This window comes from Lampris incognitus, chromosome 8 (genome assembly GCF_029633865.1).
Source record: "Lampris incognitus isolate fLamInc1 chromosome 8, fLamInc1.hap2, whole genome shotgun sequence".
In the NCBI taxonomy this organism is placed as follows: Eukaryota; Metazoa; Chordata; class Actinopteri; order Lampriformes; family Lampridae; genus Lampris; species Lampris incognitus.
The window spans coordinates 29,006,985-29,017,972 of NC_079218.1; positions in this window are offsets into that span (position 1 = coordinate 29,006,985).

The window sequence follows — 10,988 nt, forward strand, 5'->3', positions numbered from 1 at the left end:
TTTGGGGGCTGTGCCCTTCAGAGCCTCATATAGGGGGTGGAGGAGATCGGCAGCCCGGAGGATGAACCGGTGGTAGAAGGACACCATGCCAATGAACTCCCGGAGGGACTGGGCCGTGTGTGGGCGTGGAAAGTCTGCGACGGCCTCCACCTTAGATGGAAGGGGGGCCGCCCCGTCCTTGGTGACCCGGTAGCCCAGGAAGTCGATGGTGCTCAGACCAAACTGGCATTTGGCCGGGTTAACTATCAACCCGTGCAGGCTGAGCCTCTCGAAAAGGGCTCTGGGGTGGGACAAGTGCTCGGGCACGGAGGCGCTAGCGACCAGGATGTCATCCAGGTACACAAAGAGGAAAGGCAGGTCCCGCAACACTGAGTCCATGAGGCGTTGGAAGGACTGCGCGGCGTTCTTGAGCCCAAACGGCATGCGCAGGAACTCGGAACAGTCCGAACGGAGTTGTCACAGCCGTTTTGGGGACATCAGCGGGATGGAAGGGCACCTGATGGTATCCACGGACGAGGGCCACCTTGGAAAAGATCACTTTCCCAGCCAGGTGGGCGGAGAAATCTTGGATGTGAGGGACCGGGTAGCGGTCTGGTGTTGTTGCGTCATTGAGCCAACGGTAATCACCATATGGACGCCACCCACCACCAGGCTTAGGCACTATGTGGAGGGGTGAAGCCCACGGGCTGCTGGAGCGGTGGATGATGCCGAGGCGCTCCATGTTCTCAAACTCCGCCTTGGCGACAGAGAGCTTGGTCAGGTCGAGGCGCCGAGCTCAGGCATGCACCGGTGGGCCAGTGGTGACAATGTGGTGCTCAACCCGATGTTTGGTCGTAGATGATGAGAATGTGGGCTGAGTGAGGTCAGGGAACTCAGAGAGAAGATGGAGAAACACGTCCTCATTGGAGAGCATGCTGGACAGCCTGATGGAGCCTGTATCGCTGAGTGTACACACGTGTGAAGCGAAGGTGACAGCGTCAATCAGGCGTCGATTCCTGACGTCCACCAGCAGCCCATGAGCACAAAAGAAATCTGCACTGAGGATGGGAAATGCCACGTCGGCGGTGACAAAATCCCAGCTGAACCGCTGTCCGTTAAAACACACGTCAGTGTGCCTCGTGCCGTACGTATGGATAGAGCTGCCGTTAGCAGCTTCCATGGGAGGGCCGTGAGCGCCCGACAGGGCGTCCACACTCGATGCAGGTACAACACTACTCTGTGCCCCAGTGTCGCATAGGAAACGCCGCCCCGAGATGGAGTCTTGCAGGAAAAGTAGCCTGTTGTCTTCCACGCCAACGCCCATGGCCACTAGTGAGCGCCGGCCTTGGCGTTTACCGATGAAATTGCACGGGGAGTTGCACTTTTTCGCCTCGACCCCGAACTTTGCATGGTAAAAGCACAGGCCGGGCTCCTGTCACCGACCGGGGGTTGCCGCGGCGACCACCATTGAGTCACCAGGTGGTGGCGTGGGGGGTGGGCAGGGGTGAGCGCGGACGCGCAGTGCTGCTGTTGGCTGGCCAGGAAGAACTTGTCAACTTCTTCAGCTAGCTTGCGGCAATCGGTAATGCTGGTGTTAGCCAAAGCGGTCTGCACCTGAGCAGGCAGTTGTCGCAGAAACAGTTGGACAAAGAGGAAATCAGGCGTGTGCACTGGTCCCAGCAGATTCAGCATTTTATCCATGAGCTCGGATGGCTTGCTGTCACCCAAGCCTTGCAGAGAAAAGAGACGGTGGGCCCTCTCGGCGTCGGAAAGTTCAAAAATCTTCAAGAGGGGATCTTTGAGCACCTTGTATTTGTCTGCCGCCGGAGGATTTGTGAGGAGACTCACCACCTAGTTGCAGTTGAACACCCGAGCGCCAATACCACGTAGTAGTATTTAGTAGCATCCTCTGTTATTTTGCGGATAGCAAAATGCGCTTCCGCCTGGGCGAACCATGTCATTGCCGATGACTCCCAGAACTCTGGCAATTTGAGAGAAACCGCATTGATTTCGTCAACCATGTTCGTTTGAAAGATTGTCTCTGATAACTACCAAGAGACAAACATCGGGGTCACCAGTGTAGAGGAGCTCAATTAGGAGTCGTGACAACTTTATCTTTCGGCTACACAACGTGCACCATTTATTCCTTCACCATAACAACAACAACAAAAACCAACGCAGCGTAAGTGTATCACTGTCAACACGAACCGAGAAAACAGCAGCTGTAAACAAACGTTCCTACTAGCTCAATAAGGGGAATTATGTATCCCTATAACCACTACAATAACATTAAATGGCTCAAATAATTGCATGCCATTTCCTTGTATATCTTTCAATCATATGATTAAGAGGATGAAATTATGCTATGGTTTTTTTTTATTTTGAATTTGGAGGGCATCTCATTTATTTACTTTTGAGCTTACTTTGGAATTCAAATAAGGACTGACTTGTAGGGAAGTGACCTTCCTCTTTTCTTGCTATCTTATTGCTGATATCTATTGGGCTAAATAATTTTTGATTAATGCTGAAGACTTCGTTTGGACTACATCATTAGTGCTTTTGGATGACGTTGGACTAATAGGATGCGTGAAATGGCATGTTTCACCTCTAGTGGGGAGCCCTCTGGTAGGAGGCTTTCCCCTCTGCCCGTCAACGGGGACTCAGGGTGGCGAAGAATCACCCTAACTTAGAAGTCAACTTTTTTATTATTATTATTATTTATTTTATTTAGCACACGTTGTCCAGGTGTTCAGGCTTTTGCAGTTTTAAGTTGCCCGGAAGTTTATGAATGCAATGCAGGACTGGATAACTTGAATGCCATATGTAAATGGGATGAATAATCCAGTTAAAAGGAGCAAGGTATTGGCCAAATTGAAAAAAAAAGAAAAGACTAAAATACTGTTTTTACAAGAAACCCATCTGCCTCAACAAGAACATGAGAAATTAAAGCACCTCGGTTTTGAAAATACGCTTTATAGTTCCTACAAACCTAGCCGGAAGAGGGGAGTGGCTATCCCTATCACAAATGCAGTCCAATTTGAATGTAATAAAGAAGTCAGGGACAAAGAGTGAAGGTATTTATTAGTTAAAGGAGAGCTAGAAAACAAACTGGTGACACTGATCAATGTACACTGCTCAAAAAAATAAAGGGAACACATAAGCAATGCAATGTAGCTCCAAGTCAATCACACTTTTGAGATATCAACCTGTCCAGTTAGGAAGCAACACTGATTTGTGAATCAATTTCACCTGTTGGTAAATTGTCTAATTTCCACCAGGTGGAAATTAGACAATTTGCAAGACAACCCCTATAAAAGGAATGGATTTGCAGGTGGTGGCCACAGACCATTTGCCTGTCCTCATCTTTTCTGGCCGATCTTTGGTTAGTTTTTCATTTTGCTAGTGCCCTCACCACTAGAGGTGGCATGAGGCGGTATCTGCAACCTACAGAAGTTGCTCAGGTAGTGCAGCTCATCCAGGATGGCACATCAATGCGTGCTGTGGCAAGAAGATTTGATGTGTCTCCCAGCACAGTGTCCAGAGCATGGAGGAGGCACCAGGAGACAGGCCAGTACACCAGGAGACGTGGAGGGGGCCGCAGGAGGACAACAACCCCGCAGCAGGACCGCTATCTGGTCCTTTGTGCAAGGAGGAACAGGAGCAGCACTGCCGGAGCCCTACAAAACGACCTTCAACAGGCCACTAATGTGCAGGTTTCTGCTCAAACAGTGAGAAACAGAATGCATGAGGATGGTATGAGGGCCCGACGTCCACAATTGGGGCCTGTGCTCACAGCCCAACACCGTGCAGCCCGATTGACCTTTGCCAGAGAACCTCTTGGTTGGCAGATTCGCTATTGGCGCCCTGTGCTCTTCACAGATGAGAGCAGGTTCACACTGAACACATGTGACAGACGTGAGAGAGTCTGGAGACGCTGTGGAGAACGTTCTGCTGCCTGCAACATCCTCCAGCATGACCGGTTTGGCGGTGGGTCAGTGATGGTCTGGGGAGGCATATCCTTGGAGGGCCGCACAGACCTCTACGTGCTAGCCAGAGGTACCATGACTGCCATTAGGTACCGGGATGAGATCCTCAGACCCATTGTCAGACCATATGCTGGTGCAGTGGGCCCTGGGTTCCTGCTCATGCATGACAATGCTCGTCCTCATGTGGTCAAGAGTGTGTCAGCAGTTCCTGTATGTCGAGGGCATTGATGCTATGGACTGGCCTGCACGTTCCCCAGACCTGAATCCAATCGAGCACCTCTGGGACATCATGTCTCGTACCATCCGCCAACGCGATGTCGCACCACAGACTGTCCAGGAGTTGACCGATGCCCTGATCCAGGTCTGGGAGGAGATCCCTCAGAAGACCATCCGTCGTCTCATCAGGAGCATGCCCAGACGTTGTAGGGAGTGCATACAGGCACGTGGAGGCCACACACACTACTGAGGCTCATTTTGAATCGTCTTGAAGAATTTCCACAGAAGTTGGATCAGCCTATGTTCTCATTTTCCACTTTGATTTTGAGTATGATTCTGAATCCAGACCTTAATGGGCTAATGATTTTGATTTCCATTGATCGTTCTTAGGTTATTTTGCTCTAAACACATTCCTCTGTCTAATAAATAAAGATTTTCAGCTGAAATATTTCATTCATCGAGGTCTATATTGTGTTTTTAGGTGTTCCCTTTATTTTTTTTGAGCAGTGTATATGCTCCCCCAGAGAGTACCAAATGTTTTTTTCAAGACTCTGTTTGACATTATTATTGCCTATGTGGAGGGGACTTTAATGTGGTCATGAATCATAATTTTGATACAGCAAGCCTCAAGAAAAACAAGATGCTTTTGACCAAGTTTATCAATATATCAATACAGGAAATGGGACTAACTGATGTTTGGAGAGAACTTCACCCTCTGGAAAGGGACTATACACACTACTCGGTACCTTATTCTGTCTATGCCAGAACTGACTACTTTTTAATGACTACTGGTGAGCTACAGGGTTAGAGAATGTAAAATTGGGGTGGCAGATGTGCAGAATTAACCCATGCTTGGGAATTTCTAGATTGAGATTTGTCATTCCTCTATTTTTTTTACCCCCCCCCCCCTTCTCCCCAATAGCATAAAGAGTAGACGCCGCATCGACCGCTGCTGCCTATTGGCGCTGACGAGCCGTGGGGCCGCCATCTTGGACCGGTCACCCGCTCCACTCAGTGTAATGTGTTTGGCAGGCGCAATGAACTGTCAGCGCAGTTAATCAATCATAACTCGCTGAATATCAAACTGATTTCCACGCCTTTTTTGTTGCTGAAAACGTCATACATGTAGCTATGATACAGGACACATGGTTTGACGTATTTTAATATTCATAGTTGGCTTAACAGTAATAGAATATTCTGATATATGATATATGTGATGTATGATAGGTAGCTACCGTATTGTTCTGAATATAAGACGGGGTTTTTACCCTGGAAATACGTATGAAAAAGTGGGGGTCGTCTTACATTCGAGGTCTAGACTTTTGAATGTCAGTATACATTCTCACTCAGTCAGATTTGTTTCAAGACCGTTCTAAAATTAGACCACTTCGATGGTTAATGCAGTTATTGAAATGTTGAAATGGTTATTTTTTCACTATGAGATGGATAGTCTCAATAGACTACAGTTTATTTTCATTTGTATGCTATTTAAATACCATGTCATTCATTTACAAATGTATTTACATTTTTATTTAAATGTGACAATTTCATCTAAAATATATTGAAAACATAAACAGACTACCTTGTTTTATTCAATGTGTTTTTATTATCATTATTTTCAAATATAATTTTTTTCTTTATAAAACCAATATTTGCTCTTCAAAAAGTATTTTTCCAAAAATGAGTCTTGAAAAAAGGGGGGGTCGTCTTATAATCAGGGTCGTCTTATATTCGGAACAATACGGTATTTAGCAAAACACTCACTATAAATATATATATACACACACACACACACGCTAAAATATGATAGAGAGGCAGAAGCAGATAGTGGCAGTAAAGTCAGCTATTTTAATAAGTTGAAGAAACAATATATGATTAGGCTATATAAATATATAAACAATATATGAACACATTATATATCTACAGTATATATAACAACAATATATGTTATATATCAGAGAAAATGAAAATATATATAAATCCCCGCCCCAAACCATATTTACACATGTACAAAGTTGCTTACATAGGTGACCAGTACATTACACTCAATGGACAAACGTAAACACTGACAACAACACAAAATATTTACATGTGAGGGTAGGAAGTATATAGTGTGTGTGTGTGTGTGTGTGTGTATAATGAAGTGGTATAATACTGTAATAATATCGTAATTATATCCAATAGTATGATGTAATAATAAAAAATACATAGATATATATTTTAAAGAGAGATAAATATATAAACAATGTAGCATAACAATGTAGGGGAAAAAATAAAAGTTGCTAATTAAAGTTTGACATGAAACCCCTAAAACCCTTGAAAGAGAACTGTTTTGCAGAGTTTCTTTCTCGTGCTCCCTTTCTGCAGGTCAAGAGAGGTGAGTTTTGCAATGTGGTGCAATCTTATCTTGAGAAACACAGACACAACCAAAGACAACGAGTTGTAGTGGTGGTTGTCGATGCCAAACTGTGTCTCCTCAATGTGTTCCCTAAGCAGAAAAACATCCTCCGTGCCAATCTCCTCTCGGACGATGTGGGTGACTGTAGACAGCTTTGGAGTTTGCTTTGTTGCAGCTTGGCGAATCACCCTCTGCAGCTCTCAGCACCTTATAATAATACATTATATTTATATAGCGCTTTACACAGTGCTCAAAGACACTTTACAGAACAGAGAAAATAAGAACAAAGAACACTGGCTAACTAACGTAGCCATTCCCTCTGCACGTAAGGAACTCCACAAAGACGAAAGAAGAAAAAAAACTCGCTAGAAGGACGACAATGGCCGACGGATTTCGGCGACCAGACCCTCTTACCTTCGATGGTAATGTAGCAGAGAATTGGCGCATATTCGAGCAGGAATATGACATATTCATTGCCGCAGCGCACAGTGACAAACCAGCCAAAACGCAAGCATACATACTGCTAAATTTAGCAGGAGCAGAGGCGATCGAACGTGAACGCTTATTCGCGTATTTACCAGTGGTGCTAGCAGAAGATGGGGTCGTCATAAGGCGGGCAGAGACACGAGAAGACCTGGAATGTTTGAAAAGAAAATTCAGGGAAATTTGCAACCCTCAGACAAACATCACCATGGAGAGGCATTCCTTCAACACCACAAATCAGAAATCTGGGGAAACAGTGGAAGCATATGCGAGTACACTCAGGATCAAATCTAAAAGCGGTTATTTCGGAGTTCTCCAGGTGAAGCTGATCAGAGACCGTTTAGTGTGTGGCATTAACAGCGATCGTGTCAGAAAAGCACTACTCAAGGAAAGTGAGCTAACTAGCTAAGGCTATTCGTATGTGTCAAGTAAGTGAACTAGCTGAGCAGCACAGCAAAACTGACCACTCCAACGCATGCCCCAGTTAGCGTGGATGCTGTCCAATATCCAAAAGCCTTTAGAAAAAAGCAGAAGGGAGTCAGATTAACGTCGCAGAGTGAACAAACTTCAACAACAGGGATCACCAACTGCAGAAATTGAGGTGGAAATCACCCACCAAGGGATTGTCCGGCATACGGGCAGCAGTGCCACAACTGCAACAAATATAACCATTTCAAAAGGTACTGCAGGTCTGCTAGACAAGCCCGTGCATACAAACCTGTCAATCATCTGGTCACATCAGAGGACTCAGACAGCAGCGATGGCTCATTTCATGTAGATGGACTATCACTAGACACTACAGAAATCAGCACAGTCAACCTGGAGAACATAAAGAACAAAAAGGAGATCTATTGCTCCATCACAGTGAATGGCAAACCATTGAAACTAAAAGTAGACACTGGGGCCAAGTGTAATATCATCTCCTCAGACACTTACAACTTCGTGAAACAGGTAGAGAAAATCGACAAGAAACAGACAGCCAAACTAGTCGCATACGGCGGAACCGTGATCCACACAGAAGGCATTGCACTGCTAAACTGTCAAATGAGGACGCAGACACACACACTGCAGTTCCATGTGGTGAAAAACAATGTCCAACCACTACTTGGCCTACCAGACTGCCTAAAGATGGACTTAATCACTCTAAACAACGACGTACATCAAATTGACGTCAGCGAGGATTCAACATTTTCACACAAAATATTCTCTGAATATGCTGACCTGTTCAACAGTGAGATTGGCTCGCTACCAGTGACATACACAATGAAAGTCGATCCAAATGTCACACCTGTCGTGAGGCCACCAAGGCGCATCCCCGTAAGCGATAAAGGACAAAGTCAAAAAAGAGCTGGATCGGATGGTGACGTTGGGAGTAATCACACCAATGACAGAGCCCACAGAATGGGTTTCTGCAATGGTTGCCACACACAGGAAGGACACTGACAACATTCGCATATGCATCAATCCACGTGACTTGAATGAAGCTTTAATGCACCCTCACCATCCTATGCGCACGGTCGAAGAGGTGGCTACACAAATGTCTGACACCACTGTGTTTTCAGTGCTGGATGCAAAAAGTTCATTCTGGCAAATCAAACTAGACACAGAATCCTCCATTCAAACAACATTTGCCACACCCCTGGGGAGGTTCAGATTCCTGAGAATGCCCTTTGGAATCAGTTCGGCATCAGAGGTCTTCCAACGAGCGATGGAGCAGGTCTTCACAGGCTATCCATGTGTGATCATCGTCGATGACATCATCGTGGGCGGCAACGGAGTAGAGGAACATGATGCCAACCTCAAAAAGGTCCTGGACAGGGCTCGGAAAGTGAAGCTCAGACTGAATCCGGTGAAATGCAGGTTCAGACTCAAACAGGTGAGCTACGTGGGACACGTCTTCACAGACCAGGGACTCAAAGCTGACCCTGCAAAGATAAAAGCAATCGCTGAAATACCCCCACCTGAAGACAAGGCTGCTCTTCAGAGATTCTTAGGAATGACAGCATACCTTGGAAAGTTCATCCCTAACTCCAGCGAACTGTCTGCACCACTCCGTCAGCTGCTGCAACGTGACGTAGCCTGGTGTTGGGAAAAGGAACACGAAGATGCATTCAACAGACTGAAGGCCCACATATCAAGCCCTCCGGTGCTGAAATACTACAACGTGAGAAAGCCTGTCACACTCACCTGTGATGCATCATAGTATGGGCTTGGTGCAGCTTGCCTACAGGGAGGTGAACCCATAGCATATGCCTCGCGCACCTTGACGGAAACTGAGACAAGATATGCTTAGATAGAAAAGGAGCTGCTGGCGGTGGTGTTTGCATGTTTCAAGTTCTACAACTGTCTAAGGCAAGCCAATCACAATCAAAACCGACCATCAGCCCCTCATCACAATCCTGAACAAACCAATCCACACCGCACCAGCGCGTCTGCAACGCATGATGCTGAAGCTGCACAAGTCCAACTTGACGCTTGTCTACAAGAAAGGGAAGTTCATGTACTTGGCCGGCACGCTGTCTTGTGCACCAAGGAAGAGCACATCACAGCATCAAACTGAACAGAACGACTTCGAAGTGATGGCAGTCCAGCCCATCTCATCAAATCGCCTGAAGGAGCTGCGAGAACACACAGCTGCAGACTCTTCAATGCAAGCTCTCTGCCGCAGTATAAAGCAAGGATGGCCCGACCAAGCAAGTAGTACTGCAGCCGCTGCAAGACCATTCTTTGAATCCCGGATGAGCTCACCATCGACAATGACGTTGTAATGAAAGGAACAAGAGTGGTCATTCCCCAAACAATACAGTCTGAGTACCTGACCATTCTACACAAAGGACATCCTGGGGCCGAAGCAACGAAACGCAGAGCATGTGATGTTGCATTCTGGCCATCCATGGTAAAGGATGTTGAGAACATGGTCCAAGCCCGCAATGTGTGCAACAGTCTAAAAGGACATCAACAGAAAGAGCCACTGCAACCCACCCCAATCCCAGAACTGCCCTGGTCCACCGTCGCCACAGACATCTTTGAGTGGAACAGTCACCACTACCTGGTCTTGGTCGACTCGTACTCAGGGTGGTTTGAAATCGATCCACTTAAAAACCTCTCTTCACAAAGTGTGGTCAACAAGCTAAAGCGGCACTTCTCAGTCCATGGCGTCCCTGACACTGGCTTTTCAGACAATGGCACCCAGTTCTCCAGTCAGACTTTTCATGAGTTTGCCACAACCTGGGGTTTCCACCACACCACCAGCAGTCCTGAATACCCACAAGCAAATGGCCTGGCAGAATGGGCAGTTCAAAGCGCAAAGAGGCTGCTTGAAACTTCAAAGAGAGATGGGACAGATCTACTTCTGAATCTGCTGAACATTCGGAACGTGCCACGAGATACAACCCTGGGCTCTCCCGCTCAGCGTCTCCTATCTAGGAGAACACGCACCACCCTACCTGCCAGCCAGCAGCTGTTGGCGCCGTCGTCAAAGGACACTGTAACGGTCCGGGCTCAGCTGTCAAAGAAACGGGGAATGCAGAAAGCGCACTATGACAAGTCAAGCAAACCACTGCCTGCACTGGAACCGTCCCAAATGGTCCGTCTTCAGACTACAAAGGGACAGGACAAGATCGGAGTGATCAAAAGGAAGTGCAACGAACCTAGATCTTACATCGTTGAATCAGAAGGAAAGTGTAGCACACTTGATAAGAATGGCACTTACAAGGGCTGGTGTTTTTGTTGTTTTACTCCATCTGTCAAATAGATATTACAGAGGACACGTTTTCAGAGCATGGCTCACTATACGAAAGGCAACACTCATCTACAATTTATACACAATAAGAGCACCAAATAATATTCATCCATAAATTCACATTAGTCTAGCCTACCACTAGCAAAGCTAAACAGTATGTGACGTGGTTAAATAATGGACTTCT